Here is a 12,412-nt window from a genome sequence, read left to right on the forward strand (position 1 = left end):
CGCTTTTTAAATCAGTAAAACTAAGATAACAGAAAATCAATGCCCATTGGGGTCAATTATTAGAGCCATAATTTTATTTTTAATATCATCAAAGTAGTATGTTTCTTACTACAAAATTATTATATGTGATGTGATATTATGTTACCGGTTTAATATACTTGTGTAAATTAACAAGAAGCATGCGGAAATGATAAATGCATGTATGTTCATTAAACCTGATTTTGAAGCTAGCTAAACCTATCTTGTGTACGATAGTTGCATAAAATTCAATTATATGATATACGATGTGTGAATCAAACAAACATACATAATAGGTAAAAATGTCAAAAATTAGTACAGCAGTTAATATTGTGTCATTACCTTAATTACTATAAAACAATCAAGTATGTAAACAAACATTTACCAGGGTGCAATAATACAACGACGGGTTGATAGGTAAAGAGCCATGTCATTTGTAACACAGAAACACAAAAGAGCATTTAGACAAAGCATGTTAGCAAATATGAAAGTTATACAGGCTCCATGCAAGTTAATAATTCGACCTCATTGAATTCGTATTCATTTGAACTTCAATGTAACCCCTTAGCTAGAGATGGATTATGTGTGATTGATGCGTGTTAGGCTATTGAAAGAAACAAATGTTTACATTGAAAGTAAATCATTTGATTGACTGATTCGTTCCACAAAAAATCATTCTTATACAGAAAAAAAATGAAAATTAACTTATTTTTTTATTTTATTTTAAAATTGAATTCAAACATATATAGAAAAATCCATTTGCACGAAGTTCTCTATATTTATGTTTATGTTAAAATCGTGTTATGTTACAATCAGTTGTTTTTGGGGTCAACTCGATAGTTAATTCGATGGCGTCTAGACTAAAATACACACGAAACGAAGCTTCATATTATCGAGTTCATGCCCTGTAAATTGTTTATTTTAATTTTCATAATTTGCAGAAATATTTTACATTGTTGTAAATCTAATATGAGAGTTTGGATTAAGTTTGAGAACATGAATTTGACAGCTAGTGCCCCTGTAACCGTATTTATATTGACATCAAAACTATTTTAATTTAAACGCGGCAAAAGACGCCTCTGGAGTACAACTTTATATTATAGCCTTATATCTTCGATGAGTATTTTTTATGACTGGAGTGATAATTTCCAATTTCCCTTAGTGCATAGCTTACACCGTTTTGTTTTGATAAGTGTAAAATAAGCTGACTCCTAAGCCCTAAAAGTGACTCTTCAATTGCAAGTTACTTTTTCCCTCCTTGTTTTATTGAAGAAAAAATATATATTATTTGTCAAAACCAACTAACAGAATAAAAAGTTTACTGTCGTGTTACCTTTATATGGCAGTGGAAGTGGTTTATATTTTAATCCTTTGAAACTTAATGAATATGGATCGACTCTTCTGTGTCATATTTAAGTAATTGCTTTAGACTAGCATAAACTTTTTTAATGCAGACATCTGTCTTATTAAGTATAAACCAAAGAAAGAAGATATTAACGAATTGTATTGTTGATGATGTATTACTTACAGGCAACCTTGAATGTTCTGTTTAGCAGCATACATTTGATTTAATTAATACTTGCACAATTTATTTCATTCGCACATCATAAAACTTCATCTGTTATCTGTAAGATTCATTGATGTTTAAGCCTTATTGATTACTAAATTATTTTTACTCGTCAGGTTCAAAGAGTGTTTTTATCCTGATTCTAGTATAGGTATGGTTTATAAAGTAACATAAAAATAACGTATTCAAGGCGGAGGTGGATCTAGGGAAACTTGAATATGTTGGAATATAAGGTACACTAGCTTATCTTATCAGATAGTTCACTTCTTAAAACCTTCCGGGGATACACATCGACTGCATGATAGTGTAGGACTTATTTGCTTAACTGCATACAAACATAAAAACAAAACTTGGACATCCACCGGTATAAACTCACATTATACCATGTACCAAATCAGATCGAGAAATTTTGAATTGACAAAGAAAAAAACTATTTATTAGTTTGTAGGTCACGTAAGAGCTCGAACTTCCAAGAACCTGTTCGTGCTATTGTCCATTAAGGATGGGTATTTATTACTGGAATTATTCCTAATTTGTTTTGACCGATTTACAAATGACAATGTATTATGGACAATTAGCTTCATTTAAGACCGTATATTGACCATTCTAATGTCTATTGTGTTTTTGTATGGTGTTAAGAAGCTGCTTATTCGCTGATGTATATCCATTACCTTCTTTTATTCGTATTAAAATATTGATGGTACTTAACTATCAAAAGGATTTTAGGGAATTAGCAGTTTATTGATGGTGCAAGAGCAAACTTTGAAGTCGATGTCATTTGTTTATTTCGTTATTAGTTAATTATAGATTATTCTTAAATGACAATGCTCTTCAGTTCAATGAAAAAAAGTCTGTTTTTGATATTCGCAGAACAAAAATAAACTCAACCGCCCATATACAGGATTACCAACAAAATTGTGTTTGAATTAATTAGTTTCCATCTTGTTTCAAAGACATCAATAACTCAAATCTCCTCTAAATGTTTTTAATGAAACACTTCACAAATTTTGCACCATATCAATAAATTTTAATAAACAGATGAACTATATGATACATTACCGCAGTCAATTTTTAATGGTAAGTATTATTCAAATTAAACTAGCAATTGTAAAGAGATAGCATCCTACGATGTCTGTACGAATAATACATCAACACAGATAATATTCACCAGACTTGAATACCATGGGTAATAGAAAGTCAGACGCAAATCTTAATTTTAAAAGGTTATGCCGTCAGAGTAGTCAGACAATTACTCAGTCAACACATAAGTGTCAATAACAATTTTTAAATATTTGAATATTTAACAGTCTACCTCGCCAGGAAGCGTCAAATTTGCATTTTCAGTACTTTCCTGTTTATTACATAACGCATTAACAGAGGTAAAAATTGTGAGGATCACAGCGTATTACAATTTATATCCCAGATAAGATATGACCACTCCTTAAGCGCGTTAACACCTATTTAGAAGATTATATCTTGACTAAAAATGGTTATTTCTATCCATGTAGAGGACGGACGACTCTAAATTATTTTGAATTTGCACTCATTTGCAGCGTAATAAAAGAAATTGAGTTAAAATTACGAAAACAAAATAAAAGTAAACGACACAGGCAAAGGTATAAGAATATTAGGCCATTTAACCCAATATTACAAGTTTGTGTACATTTTGTTTGTTTGTAAAAAGTTAATGGAAAATATCTCCAGTGACTTTTCACTAAAATATGAGTTTTATATCATTTAAGAACATATACAGAAGGACGTAAATATCATTACAATTACATTACAACGATGTTTCATCAGAATTCCACCATTGTGATTGACAGGCAGCAATCACGTGGTATTTTCTCCAATAACTAAAACGCAACATCCATGACTGTTCAGGTGTTCTCCATGACAAAGTCACAGTAATTAGTAAAAGTAAAAATATGTAGATCTTATCAAAAAAGCCTGATTTAACTCGTATTTTTTACAATTATTAGCATTAATTTTTAATTAAACGAATCAAATTCTTCTTTTATAGTAGCTTTATTGGCCTGTGGTATAAAGAAGTTGACCGTTTAGACATTTTTATCATGATGTACTCCATACTAATGTACTATTGTCAAAGTACATATATATTCAATATCAATTTTAAAGACAGTTCGAAACTCAACTTTTTTTTTGTTCGAGAGTTTAACAATTATATTCTAAAATAATTGCATTGCTTATTTATACTACTCGAAGCCTTTATTGTTAAAATAAACGCATAAATGCTTAAACTATATGTTTTCTTGATTATATAATTGTAATTGGCAATACATATTTACTGCTAACGGTAGTATAAGCAAACAATATATGAACTATTAATTTGTTCTGTAGCCAAAATGCAACATTCAAGGCTAATTTTCACGTTGTATGCGGTTTTGAAAGATTAGATCTTATCGCAGCAAAGTTCATTGTAAAATAAGTGCACCAACTTTATGGAGTAGCAATGCTATTTCAATTCACTTTCCTGGGGCCGATGTTTACGCTCATGAGTTTCAGATACAAAGTTTTTGTCACATAACAAATTGCCTCCGGTCATTTATCATTTCCTAATGGGTTACTGCAATTCATTATGATAAAAACATGGACGTCATAATTCTGTAAATTATAAAATATTAAGTAGAAGTATTTGTTAAATGGGACAGTGTATTCAATCATAGTTCAATTATTCCATTAGGGTTTTTTTATTTATGCATTTACTCAGTGTTTTCAAAGACAAACAATTTCAAGAAATAGCCAAATCTGTCGGGGTTTTTTTTCCTACTATATCAAACAACATAGGATCAAGCAATATAATTGGTACAATTGGCTTCAGTTGATCAAAAACCTGACTTTTTTTCTTCAGAAAAACGCATCATACCCAAGGACCGTTCGTTTATTGATCATCCGTCTTACCTTGAAATGTAAAGGTTTCTGGAAAAAAGATTTATCATTCCCTTTTGATTTCTTGTTTTGAAAAGGTATCCTACATTTTTGTTTCTTTTTATTATCTAAAATTCTATAGCTCATATACAATGGTTTCTCAGTGGACATAAAAATTAATCTTGTGAAACATATGAGTTCACTTCCAGATGTTAAAGAAATACTGTTAGGTTAGGAGATATATTTACGAACGTTTTTGCGTTATCACAAAACAATCAACATGTTACCACTGGATTATTTGTCTTTAAACTCTGATACTGATAGGAATCTGATACTGATAGGTTATCAACATTTTCCCTTCCGTTTTATAGCAGCTGTTGAATTAAACTGTTAAATTACCAGTAATAGAACAAATATGCCAAAATAGTTTCCTTTCAAAAATTTCATTTTGTAATGCGATCGTGATCGGCCGAGTTGTCCGAGTTTCATTAGCCTGTCAACACTGGGTTGTGGTTGTGAACCCCTTATGTGGAATTTACACGAGATTCGAACCAAAATTGTCCAAAAATGTCAGTTTTCCTGCAGAATTCAGTGCTTCTCTTCAGGCATTAGCTTCGGTTTCAACGCTAATAACAACTCCACTCATAGAATAGGAATAGAAAACTGTATTTTGTTTCGGCATACTAGTAGTTGAAAAGTTCACACATAAACCCTGCTGACCTTTTTACAAAAGTTAAAAACATAAACAAACCAAATTAATAAAGCATCATGAACTTATAATTATAAAACCAAGAAAAAACCCAAAATATCAGATTTCTAGCAATTCAATATACAAATAAAAAACTTGTTGGAACCGTTTGACAAAACAACATCAGCAGTTCATTTAGCAAGTGCCTACAAAGGTCACCTGTCAACAGCAGTAACAATTGAAAAGTTTGTTTTTTTAAAATGAGCGCTAACAAAAAAAAATTATAGCTTAAACAATGGAAATAATATTTAAATATTACTTCCATGCTTAAACTTTGAGTTAGCCCTAATCAATGAATTTGAAAAGCATTGTATTTAACTAATAAACTAATTCTCAAAATCCCAAGTTGCGAAGATGACAGAATAATAGCGAAGACTGCAGGCAAAACATTGACATTCATACCATTCAAGACTCGTGCAATACCATATTTCTCCACTCTCGACAGCAAAATTTGAAATTTTTAAAAAGTTCTGTAAAAGAGGGACGAAAGATACCAGAGGGACAGTCAAACTCATAAATCGAAAATAAACTGACAACGCCATGGCGTTGAGAATATGAGTCTAGTGAATAAATATCTTATCACACTTGCTACAGCGGTAAAACCTATATATACTGATAATTTAATATCCATGATGGCCGTTACAATAGTTGTATCGTAGGAGTATAGAAGAAGTCATTCATATATGACACAGAAATTTTGTAAGAAAACTCTTACCACTGAAATTAGCCTAATTTAAAATAGATAAGTATTCCATTTATCTCCTTAGAAATAAAATCCTTTTATCTTATAACATATCTTTTGAAGAAAAAGAGTAAACACGTGATTATCTAGAATATATAAAATTTCAAAGTTGATGTATAAGATGAGATAACTTAAATGATTGATTTTCATCAATGAATTGAAAGGTGAATTACCGGTATCAAGAATTATTTTGAATCTTCCAACTGGTTTACAGAGATTGCATTTTCATTTGACAAAAATAAACTGCAAGAAAATGTTAAAAGAGAATTATAAAAAGTATAAAACACGGGAACGAAAATGCATATTATAAATAATTATATTCTATATTAGTTCCTTCTAAAATCATATTGTCCAGTTTGCTTCCTACTATACATAATTGTGTGTTTTCCTACACTACCGTATCGATACAAATTTTTGGGAAATATTTACAGCAAGTAAAATCCCTACAATTTTTTCAGCTTGCTTTCAGTTTCAGTGAATCAAGTCGGAGATTCTTGAAATGATTTTAGAGTTAATCGCGTTTTCTTTACTGAGTGTAAGGTCTTTAATGTACCTTTTGTGACTCCACTTTTGGGATTTTTTTTACATGTACCTGTTCTGAGTCAGAAACCTTGTTCATGTTTGAATTATGTCATTTTCTTCATTAAATCCCACGGGAAGATGTGTTTCCTCATTATATCTCTTCATAAGATTGAGAGTTTTTCATATGTGTACTGTTGTATACGGTATGTTGACAGCGGGATCGGTTTATTTTAAATAAGGTTTTGCTGTTACATATACTTCTTTTTATCTAAATTGTTAATTAAGTATTAATTTCAGATTGGGAAATAATGTGATACATACCATATCTTTAGAAAATATGTCACTTCTACATTTTTATTTTGTAATACATATTTGGACCAGGAAAACACACATTTTGCTCTAAATTCATCATATCATGTCTAAAACATTTATAATTTAAAACATGCAAATTAAGATAAACTCAACATAATGATTATTGAAAACAGTTCTTTTGAGACAATATTTGTAGATGTGATAGTATGATAGGACACCAGTTTTACGGTATATTCACGTTTGAACAACAGTATTCGCACAATTTTGGTGGTCCATGCATGGGGTCAGTGTGTTAGAAAGCAATTATAAAATATAAAATCTGGCCAAACTAAGTCAAAATAATAGATTTTCATCACAAGAGAGCACAGTTACGAAGTCATGATACCATCATTGTATTTGCCGTACGCTAAAGCGTGTTGGACTTTGTATCATATACTTGTTAAAACATGTGTTCTTCAATTAACGATTTCTATATTTTTTATTACTAAAGTACCTTTTTTGACAGAGGGACTAAAGATACCAAAATTCTCAAAATGAAAAGATGGTCAACAATAACCGCAATAAAAACTGGTGGTGAGCTCAGGTCCCCTAAAAGGGTAAGCAGTTCTCGTTGTTCTGATCATGGTAGTACATACCCAGCGATTAGTCTAATTCGGTAGGTCACAACAATTATGAAATATATCCGTCTAATCTGTGAAACATATTTCATAACGGTCAATGAACTCGTGATAACGTCTGTAAAATTCACAGTGGGATAGTTTCAACTTCACCCAGATACTCTTGGTTTAGTAGCTTCCTTGTAAGCAGCAAATCACTATCAAGGAAATCATAATATGCAATACAGGCCGTGGAGTACCGTATCAACTGGGAGATATACAATTGTCATGTATAAACCTTATTCAGGCGCTGCTTACTTCTTTGATTTAGGAAAGCCCAAAAGTCCGAATACGAACATTTCTCGAAAGACTATGCTATTTCTATGGGGAGTTTAATAAAGATTTCAAGATTTCAAGATTTCAAGATTTAATTGTAAAGCAACGCTCAGACACATATATGTGTAACTTTATATGTATGGATTTTGTCACAATTGTAAAGCTAAAAGTTTCCGAAACCATATATTAGTTTAAATTATCCTCATATTGAAAATTGATTTTTAACAACATCGTACTAATCGAACCTATCACTTAACATTATAAATACTACCGTACTGATAAAAAAAAAACTGTGATTATAAATCATCGACTGATGGCGACTGAAAGCTTTATACCAACGTTGTTTTGCTCATTTGTCATTGGCCATTTGTCATGGACAAAGAGATCCACAAAATCCCCAGCAAACAGCTCAACAACGATTTGTGGCTTTGTTTAAATTAACATGTAAATATAAAACATGTCCAATCGATTGATTTTCTTTTTTAACAATAAACCCAATAGACTTTATTTTTAATCAGTTTTTTTTTTAATGATTGAGTTGACTTACAGTCAGTAAAAATATGTAACGTTTAACATAGGTATATCTAAGTGTAGTCAACCTCGCCCTTTCATATTTGGGTATTCCTATAATAGAGGGACGAAAGATACCAAAGGGACCGTCAAACTCATAAATCGAAAATAAGCAGACAACGCTATGGCTGAAAATGAAAAAAGACAAACAGACAAACCACAATACACATGACACAACATAGAAAACTCAAGAATAAACAACACGAATACTCTCGAAGGGATTATCATGTTATGTGTTTGTAAAAAAATAAGAAAGCGTATCATTCAAAGAGCGGTATTTAGTGTTTTTTTACCATTTTTTGGCTGTTTTACATTTTGAATTGTTCAATGTATTACTATCTCGTTTACTTTTATTAAAAACAATACGGTAAGGGCTTTGATAACTTTTGAAGGTCGAATGGTAACCTTTAGTTCTTCCTTTTTTTAGTTAAACAAAATACCTTCGACTTCGATGATTTCATGATGTTGTGTACGTGTTCTATTTAGTAATTTGTTTTTAGAAAATTACTTATAGTGCAGTGAAAATAACACATTTGTGATTAAAACTATGATATATGATATTGTTTTACGTTTTTAAGAAATAATACAGAAAACAGCAATAGTGAGCTGTTCTCTCGAGTTGTCGACAGCTTACACCTTTGCCGAGTAATGAAACTGGGGTCATTATTGTATTATAAAACTGAGTATCTGTTTGAATGTGTGCAAGTGTCTATGTGTGAGGGTTTGGTTTCTTGAGTCGACTAGTGCAAGGATGTCGGATGGTATGTCATTTCGTACTTTATTTGCCTTTTTAACCTCATGATTAGAGCATCATTGATGAGTCTTCTCACGAATGTGACCTACTGAATTAGACTATTTACCGGATTTGTATTAACATTAGCAATACGACGGGTGCAACATGTGGAGCAGGATCCGCTTACCCTTCCGGAGTAGAGCAGATCATCACAAGTTTTTGGTGAGGTTTGTGTTGCTTAGTCTTTGGTTTTCTATGTTGTGTCATCTGTACTATATTATTTGTCTATTGTCTTTTTATTTCTAGCCATGGTGTTGTCAGTTTATTTTCTATCTATGCATTTGACTGTCCCTCTGGTATCTTTCGTCCGTCTTTTAAAGACGAAATGCTCGTCTTGCGTTCAACAAAATTTCAATTTTGGTATCTTTGATGAGTTAATTTTCATCATTACCAATTATGTACGTAGTTAACATTCTGCTAGTTTTGTTAGTTTATTTTGAGGTAGGCATATTAATTACGCTATTTGCATTTATGTGTCTGTTGCAGATATACTGAGCTTGAACCTTGTCGTCGAACCATTTTAGTTTTAGATCATATTTCATTTGAATGAACAAGGTTCAAAACAAAACAAGAAAATTCAGGTCAAAAGTTCGTAAAGAAATACAAACCTACATTATCCCATCTTTTCATCGATGCTGCTAAAAATGTTTATCTCTACGGGTATAAGCTTAAAGTATGTATTACAAAATCAAACTAGATCAAGGTTGTTCAACCTTAATTGATATTTGATATCAAGTGAAGCTGTGCTATATAAATATAGATTATATCTGATTCTTTGCAGATTTGTAATATCCGTACCCGGTTGATTTTTTTTATATATATAATCCCTTCTCGGTAGTTATATTAGAAATATTTAAAACGCTTGGCAAGCCTCACGTTTTAAAATTGTAAATTTAACAGTCTCGAGTTGATAATAATAGCTACATGCTGTGGTAAAGAATCTATATGTACCTGTTTGTGCAGTGAAAACTCTTAGTATGATCTTTCTATTTAATAACCATTAAAATATACTTTAATGTGAATGTGGTGTATGAAAAGACTATGCATTTTGTTTTAAAGATACCACAGATCTTTATGTTTCAAAGTTAGACCAATGAAAACTTTTAAATTGATTAACCAAGATGTGAGGCTATTGATGTGCTGCATGGTGGTACATTTTTTATTGCAATTAACTGCTAAATATGATTGAAAACTTTTTTAAAAAGAAATATTTCTCTCTCGTGTTCGGGTCCGATCATTTTAATGGTTTTGCTTCATGTTTTGTCCTTTTTGGTTTTATCAGCTTCTTAACGATTGAACTACAAAATGTACGTTAAATATTTTCGAATATCTTTAACTCAAATATTACTTTACATTGAATTTCAAAGTGCAAATATAGTGTCGTAAAATTGGCAAGTTTCTATCATAATTTTTAAGTTAAATAATTTTAGGAGATAGCTTGAATTATTTTTGTGTGTTAACATGTTCTAAGATAATCAAGTTTATAATGTATTCAATAGTAGTACATTAAAAAGAATTATATTTTTGCCATCAAAACAGACATTTGTCTTTTGTGGTTGTGCATTACATTTTGGCATATTGTAAAACATGATACGATAATATAGAAATGTGGTGAGGTGAAAATACTAACATACCACATCACACAAAAAAAAACTAGACGGCAAAGATAATTTTACAATAACAGCTATTGTTAACATGCAAACTAAAAAGTCATAGTTATTTTCATTCCTGTACCAATTGGTATAATTCCAAAAACAAAAAGAGATCCGACAAAGCGGTAGACTGCATGCGCTCAAAATATATATGATAACAAAGACAGTGGAATGTGTTTTATAAGCTTTCATTTCTGTGTCATTAACAACGTTATCTTTATCCCTTGTCTTATTTTTGTTGTGGCTTTTCGCAAAGCATGGAGTATGTAAGAGTGCGCGCAAAGTTTTGTCAGTTAGATTCATAATAATATGTCTACGAAGACTATGAAAAGTAACATTATAACTGACTGGTGCGTTAAAAATATGACTTACTTTTACTATTTGTCTAGAACAAAGCAAGGTTTTATTCATATCACATTTATATTTTACCGCTTTGAAAACATATATATATCTTCAATATTTGTCACTTGGTGTTAAGTAGTCGCCAAACAATCAATCATGTTTGAACATCGGATTGATATATCTGTGTCTGTGTTATTTTCGTAGAATGTAGAAAGAAGACGCGGAAGACAAATATGTATGGACATTCAAAACTCGCAATTTGAAGAAAATTTGACAGCACCATGGCGAAAAACGAAACGACGGTTGATAAAAATCCGAAAAGATGAGCCGTGTTTGGTCCACATGTCACTCATGTAAGTTCTTATCTAGTGAATAATGTCACAGTCAAGGACAAGTCGACAGGATTGTGGTTAAAACCATCTTAACATATCCGTGGTCATCTTCTTAAGTTCTGGGGAAATCTTCTAAGTTATTATTTAATTGTCATTACAACTGATATAGCATCACCGTTTACTGCTTGGAAAAATCGCCTATAATCTAATCATGCATTTTGTTTGGTTTCTTGTTAAACCCTGCAGCGTTTGCTGATAATGATGCCACTACTATGCAAATATATCAATAATACGTCACAGATATATGTTATTCAATTGGTGAAAGTCAATACCTTTTTATAAAAGCATATTTTTTCGCTTACCACCTCCTCATATAATAATGTTTATAAATTTGGTATGATGTATATATGTTTGTATGTTTGTGTATAACAAATTTGTATTGTCTAGGTATCAATCCTGTAATTTTGAATTTAAAACCAGTAAAAAATTACTTACTTACTTACTTAAGTTGAATTAGTTTATTTCATTTTGATATGTTATGAACAAATTTATAACGGTTTTCGAAGGAAGAAAATTCTTAAAGCATGAAATTTGTTGTGGAATATTGGAAAATGAGAAAATTGTAATATAAAAGTTAGTATCTATTTACAAAAAAAACATCCTTATTCATTTTGGACAAGTTGACGAATTATTTCTTTCTTTCATCAGATTTACTATCGTTCGTAACTGACGATAGTCATCACAGAAATAAATGTATATGTTTAGCACATTGAAGCCACTGAAAGTAAACACATTTCCTTGCCACCGACGAACATAAACAAAGGTCGTTTTCGCGCTGAAATAAACATAAGTCATGACTATGTCATTGATCGCACTGACATAATTACAAACAAATGTATATATCGGTTCTGTGCTGAAATAAACACGTGTATTTTGCACTATATTAAACAAGTTTTCAGCTCACTAAAATAAGCAATACTTGATCGTATCAAAAAG

Source organism: Mytilus trossulus, chromosome 1 (genome assembly GCF_036588685.1).
Source record: "Mytilus trossulus isolate FHL-02 chromosome 1, PNRI_Mtr1.1.1.hap1, whole genome shotgun sequence".
Classification (NCBI taxonomy): domain Eukaryota; kingdom Metazoa; phylum Mollusca; class Bivalvia; order Mytilida; family Mytilidae; genus Mytilus; species Mytilus trossulus.